The sequence below is a fragment of the Zalophus californianus genome, chromosome 8 (assembly GCF_009762305.2).
Source record: "Zalophus californianus isolate mZalCal1 chromosome 8, mZalCal1.pri.v2, whole genome shotgun sequence".
NCBI classification, from domain to species: Eukaryota; Metazoa; Chordata; class Mammalia; order Carnivora; family Otariidae; genus Zalophus; species Zalophus californianus.
In genome coordinates this window covers 57,654,908-57,671,015 of record NC_045602.1, presented here as the reverse complement: position 1 = coordinate 57,671,015, position 16,108 = coordinate 57,654,908, and positions in this window count along the sequence as shown.

The following is a 16,108-nucleotide window of genomic DNA, read 5'->3' as shown; positions in this document are numbered from 1 at the left end:
CCCTCCCTCCTTTTCTTCCTTCCGTCCTCCCTCTCTTCCTTTCTTTAAGAAGTCTTCCAGGTGATGCTCATATGCCAGGGTGGAGAGCTACTCACCTAAATAAGACAATTGCATTAAAAAGAAGATGACCCAATAGAAAAATGGACCCAGGACGTGAATGGGTAAGTCAGAGAAGAAATAAAAATGGCTAATAGGCCACATGAAAAACTGTTGACCCCAATTAATAATTAAGGAAATGCTAAATAAAACAATAATGAGGTAGCATTTCATGTATCAAATTGTCAACCTTCCTTTTTTTTTTTTAATGGAAGAATATTCCTAGGAACGGCAACAGTGTCTTGTGTGTGTGTGTGTGTGTGTGTGTGTGTGTGTGTGTGTGTGTGTCGGGGGGTGGGGGGCATTCAAGCACTGTTTATGAGGACAGAGGGCACTTGGCAGTAGGCACGCACCTTTTGACCCATCAATTTTACTTCAAGATTCTAGATAAGGATGTCATGAGGTTTTAACTAGAGTTGTTAATCATAGCAAGAACAAAAAATCAGAAATTCCTAAAAATTTAACATTACGAAATTAGTTCAATGAATTACAGTGTAGCCATAGAATAGAATGCTACACAGCCACTGAATATGATATAGTAGATGAATACATATGGCCCTGCTTGGGAAAATGTTCAGACAAATTACTGAGTGCAAAAAGTTTCCAAGTAATAATGGTAAGAATTTTGCTTTGTTAGAAAAATAAAGAGTATGAAAAAGTGTATGTGTGTGTATGTGTCTACACTTAGAAAGGAACTTCACCAAAATATACGTAAGGTTTCAGCAGTCATCATCTCTAATACAAAAGTGAGAATTTTACATTTTTATTTTTGCTTCTCTGCATTTTCTAGCTTTGCCCTACAAAGGACATACTTGTTTTTGTCAAAAGGAAAAAAAAATATTTTTAATTTTAAAACTTACTTCCCAGAGCAAAATTTGCTAATCTGTTTTCTTCTGGGAGGGGCAGGGTCAACATCTTGGAGCCATGAAATCTCCAGATAATCCCCTGACCACTCATCTTCCTTTAGAATCTCATCTTTAACCAAGGAGCCAAAAGAGAGGCTCAACTTGGATTTTTCCTCTCCTTCCAGGCCTTTCCCACGTTGCTGAGCTGTGAGAACTGGCTCGGGAGTTGGCATTGGGAAAGAAGAGGATCCAGAGGTCTGAGGAACCCCCATCAGGGTGGAGAAGAACCCAGGGTTGGAAGTCCTGGGTCTACCTCTATTTAGCTACGTGACCTTGGGTGAAACCCTTAACCTCTCTAAGCCTCAGTGTGCACAACTAAGAAGTGGGAGTAGGAGTAGTGCTGAGCTCACTGGGGATTACAAGGCTTTCAGTGTAAAGGGTTTAGCACATCGCCTGGCACAGAGCACTCAATAAATGGCACTTCTGATCATTTCTGATTTGGGAAGCCAGACTCTTTCCCGCCACACAGGGAGCCTCTGACAGTCCTGACATTCACTGAAGCCCTTCCGACCATTATGGGAAGGAAACTGGAGGAGAAGCCAAACCCGACCCACAGACTCCAGAAGGGCCTTCTAGACTCTGGGCTGGACCTATTACCTAGGAGGCCACCCATGGTGAGAGCTCTTTTTTTTTTTTAGATTTTATTTATGTGAGAGAGAGGCAGAGAGCACAAGCAGGGGGGAGGGGTAGAGGGAGAAGCAGGCTCCCTGCCAAGCAGGCTCCCTGCCAAGCAGAGAGCCCAATGTGGGGCTCGATCCCAGGACCCCGGGATCAAGACCCGAGCTGAAGGCAGACGCTCAACCGGCTTAGCCACTCAGACGCCCCCATGGTGAGGGCTCTTAACTGCGGCCCCTTCCCCGCATGCCCTGTCCCTCCTTCCTGTAAATGCCCCCAGAGCCTGGGTCCCCATCTCGACCCTTCCTCCACAGAACCTCCCTTCATCACAGTCTACTTGGGGTTGCCTCAGAGCCACCCAAGGCCTGTGACCTTATCTTTTTCACCATCCAACGTGGGACAAAGGGATTCAAAAAAAACCCACCTACCCATCCTCTCAACTCCCATGACCATCTCCATGCCACCAAGGCCCCCCACTATGAACCCAGAAGGACGTTCCCACGGAGGTGACCCAGTTCTGCTGCCCAGAGCAAGGGTCAGTGCAGCAGCTGGGACCTTGTCCTCCAGGCTCAGGGAGTCTCCTCGACAACAGTGCGGGTGCCCTCTGACAAAAGTGGGAACAGAGTGGCTCTGTGGTCTTCTAGAAGGTTCTGTCTGGGAGATAGAGAAGTTGTGCCCACTCCCTGACCCAGGGGAGGCCACAGTCCCTAGAGGCAGCAACCAGCCCGCCTGTTCTCCACCCCCCTCCTGTGCAGGGCTGCCTGGGACCAGGGCCTTGGAAACAGTGATGGGAGGAGAGGGTCTTTACAGCAGCAGAGGGAGCACCCATGAGAGCCTCTTCCCTGAAGACCAGGAAGGGGTTGCGGGAACCACTGGGGTTTTTAGTACAAAGGACCTGGTGGGCCAGCCTGACTTCACCTAGCCTGAAGGAGTGCGGGGATGAACAAGTGAATGATTTGAGCTTTTTATTTCTAGAGTTAATTAACATAGAATAAAACATTCATGTAAAGAAGATGTGGTACACACACACACACACACACACACACACACACACACACGGAGGAATATTATTCAGCCATAAAAACGCGTGAGATCTTGCCAATTACAACCACATGGATGGACCTGGAGGGTGTTATGTTACGTGAAATAAGTCAGACTGAGAAAGACAAATGCCATATGTGGAATCTAAAACCTGTAAGTACAGAGAACAAACTGATGGTTGCCAGAGGGAAGGGGGTGGGGGATGGGCAAAATGGGGGGCGAAGAATGGGAGATACAGGCTTCCGGTTATGAAATAAGTAAGTCATGGGAATGAAGGGGACAGCACAGGGAATACGGGCGGTGGTGACAGGTGGCAGCTACACCAGTGGTGAGCACAGCTTGGTAGATGTTGGATCACTGTGTTGTACACCTGAAACTAATGTAACATTGTATGTCAACTATAGCCAAAAAAAATCGGTAAGTGTGCTAACCATTAGAAAATAGTTAAATAGGGGCACCTGAGTGGCTCAGTCGGTTAAGTGGCCAACCTTGATTTGGTTCAGGGCATGATCTCAGGGTTGTGAGATCGAGTCCTGCAACAGGCTCCTCACTCAGTGTGGAGTCTGCTTGAGATTCTCTCACCGTCTCCCTCTGTCCCTCCTGCTCTCTCTCAATCTCAACTAAATAAACAAGATCTTAAAAAAAAGAAAGAAACTAAAACAGTTAAACCCAGAAGCTTAGTTGAGCACACAAGTGTCAGTCCAGAGTCACATTTTGCATTTACTGCTCAGCTGCTAAACCAGAACTTGGCCCGCAGAGCAACAGTTCAATCAGCTATGGAATGGAGGAACGCATGATTTTATCAGACCTCCCAGATAAGGTAGGGAAAAGGGGAGGAAGCTCTGGGTGTGTCTTCACCCCCGCTAGAGTTAAAACCACTTGCACTTGCTGGTATGACCTGAAAACTTGGTGAGCATTTGGAGTCAAGCGCCCACAGATGGGAAGCTCATTGAAAAACATGAAATTAACAAAGCAGGAGGGGAGGGGGCAGGTCAGGGGGTTTCCACTCCCACTGCAGGCCCCTCTCCCCAACCAGACCAGAGCTTCTGCTGACTAAGAGAATCAAGTAACACCTGCCCGGGCTGTAGGTCTCCCCCTCAGAATTGCCTGACTCTCTAAGACACACAGCCCACCCCTCTCCACATACATGTACGCTCTGACCCTGTGCTGGGCTGTTCTGAGTGTTGGACGCTTAAGCCAGAGTTAGCGTTTGTGTGGATTGGATTCCCTAGAGGTCGAGCTCCTGGCTGGAACCAGGGGCCCAGGAACTTCTAGGGAGAACCCGACGCAGGCCACTGGGCGACCTACTGCCTCAGGGCCTCTGGCCTTATTGCTCTGTTGTTGACTCAGCTGGGGTGGCTTTGAGGCTCTCCCAGATCTGGACTTGTCCCCGGGGCTCCGGCCTTCTGCCTAGTCCCTATGTCCTGTCTCCCACCCTTGGACTCCCCTTGGGCTGTTCCAGTCTGAAAGGCACAGTACCAGGGCCAGTGTCCAGGCCCTGTCAAGCTGGGGCCTCAACACCAGGCAGCATCTGGAGTGCAAGGCAGGCCCACGAAGCTGGTGTTTTTCTCTTGGGGAGTGGCCCCTTTTTGTGACTCAGACCCTGGGAATTTGGGAGCCTTGCTAGGCTCTCGCTGAAGCTGGGCTCCCGGGAGCCCCCACCAGGCTCAGAGTGAATGCACTTGGGTTTCTTAGCTCCCCTGGCCCCCCTCCCATTCCCCTCAGTGGGTTCCTTTTGTTGTCACTAAATCCCCTCCAATCTCCCTTTCCAAAAGCCGGGCAGATCCAAGTGGAATTCAACACCCAAACACTCACACAAAAGCTAGGATTAATAGCTGGCTTTGTCTGGGCACAGATGTGCAGCAGCTTGGAAGGGGGGGGGGCGTTTTCTCCTGCCACTTGAGTCAACCCGGCTCCACACTGGGGGAGGAAGGGGAAAGCAAGGAGGGCCTGCTACACAGGGCCCCCTGGGAGGGTGGGGGGGGCATGCCCCAGCTCTCTGAGCTGCTGTGTTCTTGGGGGTCTGACTCCACCAAGGAGGAGACAAAGGTCCCCCCTCGCTGGGAGGCCCCTCAGTCTCTCCTCCTTCCCTTTCTAGCAAGTCACACTCCTCGGCAGCGAAGCAGTGCGGCCGGCTGGTGCTCAGGCTTTGGACTCAGTCCCTGTTCTTCTGGAGCCTGAGCTCTGAAACAGGCCCCAGCAATCCTCAAAGAGCTGAGCGAGGTAACAGGATGCTGCCGGGAGGCGTGCACTGGTCAGGCACGCAGGGAAGGCTCTCAGAGGAGGCGGGCCTCACTCTGAGCTCCAAAGGACAGGCAGGGTCTGGTTAGGTACCGGGGGAGGAAGGACTCATGAAAGAGTTCGTGGGGCAGGAGACAGCAGGGTCTGGCCATAGGGAACCACCGGAGTTATAGATCTGGAGAAACATGGTGGGGTGTAAGGAAAGCTATTCTGTTGTTGAGTGGGGGATAGGAAGAGGTGGTAGCCAAGGAAACAAGTGGGTGTTGCTGGTACAGAGCCGGTTCTTACCCAGTGCTCTCTGCCTCCAACAGAATACCTTTCTTGAACAATCCATGCTACTGTTCAACCACATGATTGTGGGGATTTTGAATTTGGTCTCCAACACTTAATGGGGAAGATATCGTATTTCCCCATTGTTCTATGTCAGGTGAATCAGGCTCCATTCCCAATAGGATTGCTGGTTGGAAATACGGCATCAGTCAAGTTTTGGAGTGGAGTCCCTAGACCGGTACAAATATCTAGGGACCCCAGCCCATCTGGTCTCTGAAGAATTTTTTGGCCAAGATAAGGTCCCTACTGTCAGGAGGTTTATATGCTACAGGAAGTAAATGGGTAATAAACAAGGAAATAAATAAATGAAATAGATGACCTCTCATGGCGATAAATGTTATGAAGAAAATAAAACAGAGCGCTGTGCCTGGCTGAGGGTGGGGTGGGGTGGGCAGGGATGGGCCACTCTAAGGTGGCATTTGAGCTGAATCTTGGAGGATGAGAAACAATGGAATGATGGAAGGTATTAGGTAGAACCCCATGTAATCACGGAGATTTAACCTTTTTTTTTTGTCCACAAAAATACTAATTTCATAGGGTTTGACAAAATATAAGGATAGAGGAGAAAGGCACAGCAAATGCAAAGGTCCTGAGGCAAAACCAAGCTTGGAGTGGTGGTCCAGCTTTGGAAAGGTTAATGGAGTCACGGGACACCAAGCAAGGGAAAACACTTGGGGAAAATGAGGCAGGAGGGGAGGACTGGTTAGGGAAGGAGTTGGGAATACTGAAGGAGAAAAAAGGGTTTAAGGTCTGACCACTCAACCTCATGACTTACCATAAAGCTACAGTGATCAGAGACAACACGGTATGGGAAAAAGAAACAGATGAGCGGAAGAAAACACAGCACCGGAAACAGACCCACACAAATATAGTAACTAATCTTCGATAAAAGAGCAAAGGCAATTCAATGGAGAAATGATAGTCCTTTCAAGAAAAGGTGCTAGGGCGCCTGGGTGGCTCAGTTGGTTAAGCGACTGCCTTCAGCTCAGGTCATGATCCTGGAGTCCCGGAATCGAGTCCCGCATCGGGCTCCCTGCTCGGCAGGGAGTCTGCTTCTCCCTCTGACCCTCCCCTCTCTCATGCTCTATCTCATTCTCTCTCTCAAATAAATAAATAAAATCTTTAAAAAAAAAAAATAAAATAAAATCTTAAAAAAAAAAAAAAAGAAAAGAAAAGGTGCTAGAACAACTGAGCATTCATAACCCACCAAAGGAATCTAAACACAGACCTTGGATTCTTCACAAAAATCAACTCAAAACAGATTATAGACTTAAAGGTAAAATGCAAAACTACTTGAAACTTCTACAAGATAACACTGGAGAAAATCTAGGTGACACTGGGTTTGGTGATTACTTTTAGATAAAACCAAAAGTGTGATCCATGGAAGAAAATTAAGAAGTTGGACTTCATTAAAATTCAGCATCTCTGCTCTGCAAAAGACACTACTAAGAGAATAAAAGGAAGCCATAGAATGGGAGAAAATCTTTTTTTTTTTTAGAGTGGGAGAAAATCTTAGCAAAGCACATATCTGATAAAAAACTGGTATCCCAAATATACAAAGAACTCTTCAACGATAAGAAAAGAAACAACCCAATTAAAAATGGGCAAAAGATCTGAATAGACACTACATCAGATGACAGATAAGTATATGAAAAGATCATTAACATCACATGTCATTATGGAACTGCAAATTAACGAGGTATCACTACACACCTATTAGAATGGCTAACGTCCAAAATGCTGACACCACCAAATGCTGATGAGGATGTGGAGCAACAGAGATTCTTTCATTCATTGCTGGTGGCATAGCCACTTTGGAAGACAAGTTTGGCAGTTTCTTACAAAGAATACTCATGGGGCGCCTGGGTGGCTCAGCTGGTTAAGTGTCTGACTTCAGCTCAGGTCATGATCTCAGAGTCCCGGGATCCAGCCCCCCGTCGGGCTCCCTGCTCAGTGGGGAGCCTGCTTCTCCCTCTCCCTCTGCCTACCCTCTCTCCCCCCACCACCTCCGCTCATGCTCTCTCTCTCGCTCTCTCTCAAATAAATACTTTTTAAAAAAAGAATATTCTTACCATATGATCCAGCAATCATGCACATAGCTATTTATCCAAAGGAATCGAAATCTTATGTCCACACAAAAACCTGCACACAAATGTTTATAGCAGCTTTATTCCTAACTGCCAAAACTTGCAAGCAAACTTCAATAGGTAAATGGATAACCAAATAGTGGTACATCCAGACAGTGGAATATTATTCAACAATAAAAAGAAATAAGCTATCAAACCATGAAAGGACATTCAGGAACCTTAAATGTGTATTGCTGAGCAAAAGAATTCAGTCTGAGAGGCGCCTGGGTGACTCGGCTGTTTAAGCATCTGCCTTCGGCTCAGGTCATGATCCCAGGGTCCTGGGATGGAGTCCCATGCCGGCTCCTTGCTCAGTGGGGAGCTTGCTTCTCCCTCCGCCCCTGCTTGTGCTCTCTCTCTCTCTCAAATAAATAATACAATCTTAAAAAGAATCCAGTCTGAGAAGGCTACATATTATAACATTCCAATTATATGACATTCGGGAATAGGCAAAACTATGGGGGCAGAAAAAAGATTAGGGGTTGCTGGGGGCCCAGGAGGGGAGAAGAGGGATGAACAGGTAGAGCACAGGAGATTTTAGGGTGGAGAAACTATTCTGTAGGATACTGTAATTGTGGACACGACATTATGCATTTATCAAAATCCATAGAACTGTACAAGAAGTGAGCCCTAATATAAACTGTGGACTTTAGGTAATAATAACTCATTAATATTGGCTCATCAATTGTAACAAATGTAATACTCTAATACAAAATGATATAACGGGGGAAACTTTAGGGGAGCAGGGAGAGGGGATAAATGGGAACCCTGTACTTTTTTTTTTTTTTTTTTGAGAAGGGCAGGGGCAGAGGGAGAGGGAGAGAGAATCTCAAGCAGGCTCCATGTCCAGCAACGGACCCAGATGCCAGGCTCCATCTCATGACCCTGAGATTATGACCTGGGTCAAAATCAAGAGTCGGCCGCTTAACCGACTGAGCCACCCAGGGGCCCCTAGGACCTCTGTACTTTTGTCACAATTTTTCTATAAACCCAGGAATGCTCTAAAAAATAAAGTCTATTAATAAGTCTTCAAAAGTAATTGAAAAAAGATTTCTGCTACCCACCTCGCTCTCCTTCAGGGCAGGGCTGGCCCACCCCCCTCCCTCAGCAGCAGCTACCAGCAGATGCTCTCCCCTCCCCAGCCAAAGCCCTGCAGGGTAGAAGGGCTGCAGCGAAGTGCACACAACTCCCTCCACAGGGAAAGGGAAATATCCCCCACCCGGAAGCAAGACCAGCGCATACATCGTTCTCCCAGTCAATTACCTGGCCTAGGATGATGGCCCTTGGGCCTACTCCCTCCAGGCTGGAGCCCACCATGCCATCCCGCAGCAGTGCATGTGGTGGGGGTGAGGACAGGGGCTGGGGGGAGACTGGACACACGCCCAGGGCCAGGGTGCGGTCCCCCTGCCTGGCCCTGGAGGGGGTTCTCTGCAGGTTGCCCTAGCTTTGCCTGTGAGGGATGAAGGGTGAGGAAGTCAGGTCACTGACCCAGGGGAGAGAAAGCACATCCCTACAGGGTGAGCAGAAGTAGGTAGTAATGAGACTGCCTACCTCGCTGCGCTGGGGTTAAATGAGATACTTCACGGAAATCATTTCACCCGGGGCAGGCCCAAGAAGAGACTGAGGAGTATTGACTGACCACAGCCGTTTGGTGACTCACCCCCATGCCTGTCCTCCTGCTGGGGACAAGGCTGTGGATTGCACCAGGCCAGGCGCCAACTGCTTGGCTCAGTCCTGGAGCCAGGGCGCCTGGCGCAGGCTAGTGCGTCCACTCCATCGGCAAGGAGTTACTGAGAGTCGGTCCCCTCCGCCAGGCTCTAGAGACTCGGGCACAGCAACACCAACGCCGGCCCCCGGGGGCTCTACAATCCAGTGAGGGAGACACGATCATCAGATGAACACAGCCAGCTATTAGGAAGCTCTGTGTGCTGGCAGAATAAGCAGGCTGGGGGGCGTGGGGGTGGTGCTGGGGCAGAGTGAGTGCGGAGAGGAGAGAGGTGCGGTCCGAGAAGGAGCCGGGGCCACAGAGGCCATGAGGAGAACTTTGGATTTTATTCCAGGAAAGCCCTTGGAGCTCAGGAGTAACATAACCCAACACTCGGCTCCTCGACGTGTGGTCCGTGGATAGACCAGCGGCTCCTGGAAGCCTGTTAGAAATGCAGGTGCTCAGCTCCCACTCAGACCCGCTCTCCAGGAGATTCATGTGCACGTTTTGGGGAGCACAGTGGTGATTTCTATTTCTAAAGGATCATTCTGCTGCTCTGTTAAAGACAGATGATCCAGAAAAGGGTGGGGGCAGAGAGACAAGCTGGGAGGCAGAGTCCCTGGAACCCGCGTCGATCCGGAAGGCAGAGGATACGGGGTCCGCTAATGATGCAGGTGTGGGGGGAAAGCAGGGGCTCAAGAAAGACTCTGAGGATTTGGGCCTCACCAGTTAGGGGGGTGGTGGCACCATCTACTGCACTGGGGACACTGGAGGTGAGCCAATAAAGGCTAATTGAATGAAAGTACAATTGAGCCGCGAGGGCTCCCGGACCTGAGCTGCCCCCAAGGTCTTCCTGCTGCTACCGGCCATCAGACAAGCTCACACGGTGTTTCTAGCTGGCAAGGGTTCTGTCCCTGGTTTGTTATGACCCACAGGGATCAGTCTTGTGGGGTGGGAGCCCTTCTGGCCTCCGAAGTTTCGCTCTTGCCCGTACTATTCTTCCTTGGAGCCCAGCAGCGGCGGTTGGCAGGCCAGGGAGGCAAACTGCTCGGATTTGGGGACAAGAACCTACTCCTGGCCCCATGTTCCCCCGAGCCAGCCCTGAGGCAGCTACACACCATGTCCAAGCATCGCATGGCAGCATCTTCACAATGACCCACTGGGTGGCCCGGGCCCCCGGACGGTAGTGGGATATGTCCCCACTGTGCAGAACAGAGTCCTACAGGAACACACATAACCCCGCCCTGAGACCCCCATTACCAGCTATACCACCTTGGACAACTTGCCTAACTTTTCTGGGCCTCGGTTTCCCTGTATGGATTAGTGAGAGGGTGACCAGAGAGTGCAGTGTCCAGCAGAACGAAGTTGCTGGCATAAAGAAGGTAGTGTGCCCTCCCCTATCTCCCTGAGGACACAGGCCCTCAGCCTGACCCATCAGCAGCCAGCCCTCACTTGGGGTCCCAAGCAGCCTCTGCCCACACTGTGCAGTCTGTCTGCAGACCACTTAAAACAGAATGACCCAAGACTCATCCAGTGTCCGTTCCCTGCCAGCACCACTGGCTCCGGCAGACGTCTCTCCCCAGAGGCCCCCCTCGCCCAGCACTGACCCCCCACCAGCTCAGCCAGCTCTCCCCTCTGCTTAGAATCCCTCTCCATGCCTGCAGGCTGGCTGTACTTGGTCCAGTCAGAGCCGCTCAGGCCAACCTGCAAAGCGGAGCTAAAACACCTCTTACTCCTACCTGGGGCCACCCAGCCCCCCGGGGCAGCACCAAAGCCCTGGATGAGCAGGTGAGCCCCCCTCAGGAGCTCCCCCACCCCGCGGGCCCACCAGGATCACTCAGCGGCCGTACCCAGTTCCCCAGATCCAAGGGCAGAGAGACCTGTGCCATCGCAGACTCTGGCAGCAAAGCAGGCCTTCAGGTGCTAACGTAGAAGACAGACAGATGGAGGCAGACGGACTGACTGAGCCAAAAGGGCAAAGACGAGAGACAGAGAGACCGAGAGTCAGAGACTGAGGGAGGGAGCGAGACAGAGAGAGCGAGATGGAGAGACGGAGAGACTAAGAGCCAGCCCTTGGGCTTGGGCAGGTGGCAGCAGGAGGTCAGCACCTTGGTGGCAGCATTTTGGTTTGGAAGGGGGCACTTAGGATTGTCTCCAAACTGGGACGACTCAGCAAGTGCCTCACTCTCTTTTAGGCTGAATGTTTGGGATGGCACTGTGGGTCCCAATCAGGCCTGGGCCTGACACACTGAACTAACTGGGGAAGACAAACGGGGGCCACCTTCTCTGAGCTGCTTCTGCCCCCCTCAGCTCTTGGGTGGGGGGTGTGAGTCTGGGGATAGAGGAGGGAGGCTCTCAGAGAGAAAGGATGGATGGGAGCTCTGAATGACTTCGGTTACCCTGAGTCTGTTACAAAGCTCCAAGACAACGCGCGACTTCGAGCTCCCTGCCTTGCTGTGGATCATTATTCCTTCATAACTTAAGTCTTGGGCCAGATCCTTTAGGCTCTGAAATGCCAGGAGGTAATAAAGGTTGGAGTCCAGAGTTTGAGACAGCGTCCCTCCCACACACAAACACAAGCATGCACACACACCCCGCACCTAGCAGCCTTGGCCCCCCTCTGTGTACCTCAGTTTCCCCAGGTCCGCTCAGAACTCCCCCATTGCCAGGCCCTTCAGAATCGTCATGAGAATCAAACAAAGTGACCGCACGACAGCACCGAGCTGTTCACAAGGCTGATTATCACCGCCGCTGGAACCTGTCCAGACCCCAGGATGCGTCCCCACGACGGGCGACGGACGTGTGGATTGCATTGCCTTCCAACAACACCATTTCAAAAGCCCTCTGCCACCTGGCACTGTTTTCAGGCGCTTGGCTGGGAGAGAAGTGACCAAAACTCCTTTTCTGGAGGCGGCCTGTCTCTGTCCATCATTAACCCACAAAACCGGCGACACGCACGTCCAGTGAGGATCACATCCTGCGAGGACTGCCGTGGGTTGGGTGTGTTTGCGTTGGGCCTCCCGCAGGAGCGCCGGCCGGGAGCCGGGGGCCGGGGGCCGGGAAGGCGCTGTTGGGAGACATTTCCGTGGCTCGCCCCACCCCTCCCCCTCCCCCTCCCCCTCCCCCTCCCTCGCCTGCCTCGGGGCCTGTGCTCCTGCCGCCCTGGCCCGTCACTGCGGAACAATAGGCCCCGCTAGCAGCTGGCGGCTCGGCAGCCCGGCCTGGCTGGGCGGTGGGGGGGCAGCAAGGGGGCAGGGGGAGTCCGCCGCAGGCTGTGGGGCCGGGGCGGCCGGCGGCTCCGAGGGGCGTCCCAGCTCCAGGGACAATGCCGGCGTGTGCGCCTCCCGGGTCATGCACACCCTGTGCCCTCCCCGAAGCCCCAAAGGCTGGCACTGATGCCCTCAGAGCAGCAGGCTCCTCCCACCCAGGGTTTCCGTAAAATCCGCGAGGCCTGGCCCCAGCGCCCAGAGATGCTGCTGAAGCCCCCGGGGCTTCTAACTTGCAGCGGGGGGAGAGCTGCCCTCCCCAGAGTGTATGTAGGCCCGCCCCCTTCCATTGCCACTGAGCCAACTGAGTCTGTGGGACGGGAAGGGGCTGGCCCAAGGTCACAGAGAGCCAGGATGAGAGAACCTAGGGGGGTATTCAGCCCTGGAGTGCAGCCCTAACTCCTGGTTCCCTGCTGCCCTCACAGGGCCATCTTCCTGTTGTCCCTCCCGGCAGGGCCTCAGTGTGCCAGAGAGATCCACACCGCAGTGAAGAAGCCGAGAGGTGAAGGGCTTGTTGGAGGTCAGGCAAGTGAACGAGGTAAAGCTCAGACTGGGATGAGGTCTCCCGACTCCCTCACCCTGCCCAGCCTTGGGCGGCGGCCCCACCTCCCCCACCACACCAGATGGGCCCTAGGAAAGGGTGCCCAAGGGGTTATGGTTGTAAGAGTCACAATCCCAGCCCTGCCACTTTCTGGCTGTGTGAGCTTTGGGAAGTTTCTTAGCCTCTCTGAGCCTGGACTCCTTCCTCGGCAAAGCTGAGGTAAGATAAACCTCCAAGGGCTGGGGCAGAGTCCATGAGCTCACCCACACCAGCACTCACGGGTGTCTGGCCCATGTGAATGCGCAGTAAGTGGTAACCCTGGAGACTGTGACTCGCGATGCAGTCAAAGCTTCCTTTCGAAGAAGAGCAAAAGGAAATGGAAAGCGAAGATGAAAGAGGCAATAGGCACTCTGGGACCCCAGATTGCCACACAAGCCGGGAGCACAGTCCTCGATAAACAAATAGCTGACCACCATGACGACAAGTATGGTGTTAGGAAATGGTGGTGTCCCCACAGAACATGCCTTCAGCATCAAGACGCCCCAGCTTTGCTTTATGGCTCAACCTAAAACACCACACTGAGCAGAGACATGGATTTGAGCCTTGCCCACAGTTGTGTTAAAGCTATAGCTAACATTTGTGGACTTCTTTTTTTTAATGTCCTAGAACTAACTGCTTTACACGTATGGACTCATTGAATCCCCACCATTGCATGAAATAAGCTCAATCTTATTGATGAGAAAGCTGAGGCACAGAGAGATTCGGGAGCTTGCCCAAGGTTACAGGCCATAAATGGTGGAGCCAGGGTTCAAACTCAGGCCGTCTGGTTGCAGAGCCAGACTCTGAACCCTGATCTTGCATTAGACAATAATCACTTTCTTTCTGTGTGTGTCAGCTTTCATTTCTGTAAAATGGGGCCTTTTCACCGCAAGCTTCATGTCTCAGCCTCCTCCCACATCTTTAGCTCTCAGAAGATGTCCAGTCTTGTGTGACTTTGGGGACTGCTCTGCCTTCTCTGGGCCTTGCAGCCCCCTCTCCCCCCAGCACTCCGTACCCTGGAGACTCCTGCCCCCGAACTCATGCTGTATTCAGTCTACACACGCCTTGGAGCACAGGGGCTGTGCCCAGCCTCACTATGGGGGCCCCAGCTAGGATCAGACACCATCCGAAGCATTATATGGTTTGCAAAGATCAGGGTCTGGCAAACGTTTTCTGTGAAGGGCCAAATATTTTAGATCTTGAGAGACTTACGGTCTCTGTGCCACTGAAGTAGGACAGCAGGTGCAGACAGTACACAGATGAACAAATGTGGCTGTATTCCAACAAAACTTTACTTAGATAAACAGGCAGTCGGTAGGATTTGGCCCAAGGGCCGTAGTTTGCCGACCTCTGGCAAAGATGAACATCACGACGTCACAGAACAGCAGAAAGGAGTGGAGGAAACAGTCCGTGCACAGCTCACCTAACACCTGGCAGGACTTGCTGAGAGCATTTAGAGAGGTTTGCAGAGCCCTCTAGCAGAGCATGAGGTTGGTTCCGACTCGGGGGGATGCAGAGAAAGCTCATGGACAGGCACTTGAGCTTAGCCTTGGAGGGATCGGTAGAATTTTCTACAAGCAGTAGGGGCATGAGCAAGGGCACACAGTGTGATGGGAATGGGGCATCCAGAGGGTTGGGATAGGAGCAGGCCTGGGACCCAGACAAGGAAGGCTGAGCTCTGGGCTTCTCCCAAATGGTAGAGAAGAGAACTATGGGGCTTTTTTCTTCTTTTAATTCAACAGATATTTTGAGTGCCTACTATGTGCTAGGCACAGCTGTGGGCGTGAGGATACACAATATTCGTAATTTGCATTTTCACTGCGCTGTGAACATTTTCGAAAAGATTTTGGTGCTCTGACTTTATCTTGCCCTCACAGGCACAGAGAGAGTGAATGATTTGCCAAAGTTATAGCTCTAATTAATAGCAGATGCTCATATTCTGGAGACAAACCACTCTACTGAGCAGCAGATTCTTATTTCTAGCTGCCTAATGAGTATCTTCCACCGCAATGTCTGGAAAGAGCTCATCCTGCCTGTTCTCCCTATATTAGTTTGCTACGGCTGCTGTAACAAAGCACCACAAACCGAGTGGCTTAAGCAACAGAAATGTTGCTTAACACCTCCAGGTGTTCTGGAGGCTGGAAGTCAGAGATCCAGGTGTCAGCAGAGTTGGTTCCTGCTGGGGGCTAGGCGGGGGCGGGGTGGCACGGGTCTTCTCCGTGCCTGTCCCCCAGCTTCTCGTGGTTTGCTGGCAGTCTTTGTTGTTTGTTGGCCTATAGACATATCACCCTGCTCTCTGCCTTCATCTTCACATGGTGTTCTCCCTGTGTGCTTGTCTGTGTCAGCATCTCCCCATCTTATAAGGACATTAGTCATATTGCATTAGGGCTCACCCTAATAACCTCATTTTAACTTGATTATCTCTGTGAAGACACTATCTCCAGATTAAGGTCACATTCTGAGGTGCTGGGGGGTAGGGTGTCAATATCAATTTTGGAGCACACAGTTCAACCCCTAACCCCTCCCTAACACCAATCCCCCAAATATTCCACTGCTGGTTGAATGGAACCCTCATTATACCCAGGCCCCTCACATCTAGCTCCATTCCCTCGCCAGCTGGTACGGTGGGCCAGAGATGCCTGGACCAGGCAAGGCTGGACCCCAGGACTCCCACCAAAGATGGCCCAAGGAAGGTTGCACAGGATGTCCTCCATGAATCTGTGGAAGACGATGCTGAGGGCGGGCAAGGAGGGGAACCGCTGGAGGACATGGAACGCAACGTGAACCACTGGTACTGTCACGTCAACTCCAGCATCGAGGCTGTTAAAGAAACCACTGTGCCAGTTATGGCAGATAGGAAGCCGCTGCAGGAGTCGGAGACAGGGAGGGAAGAGGGCCGGGGTTGGGGAAGCTGTGGCAGGGATGGAAAGGAGGCAGCCAGGGAGCATGGACATTGGGGAACAGAGTGGCTGGGACCGGAGGGAGGCCCGAAGGGGGAGGATGGGTCCTGAGGGGAAACACGGAGGTGAGTGTGAGATGGCCGAGCTTGCCGGATACTTAACTCCAGAGCTTGGGAGAGAGACAGGAGATGCAAACAAGTTTTCATCGTCCCAAGTGGATTGGATCCCACTGGGAAAGAGAGAGCTGGGGAAGAGAAGTGAGCACCAGGAGGTCGAGGAGGGTCCAAGAGGCAAGGGGGAGAA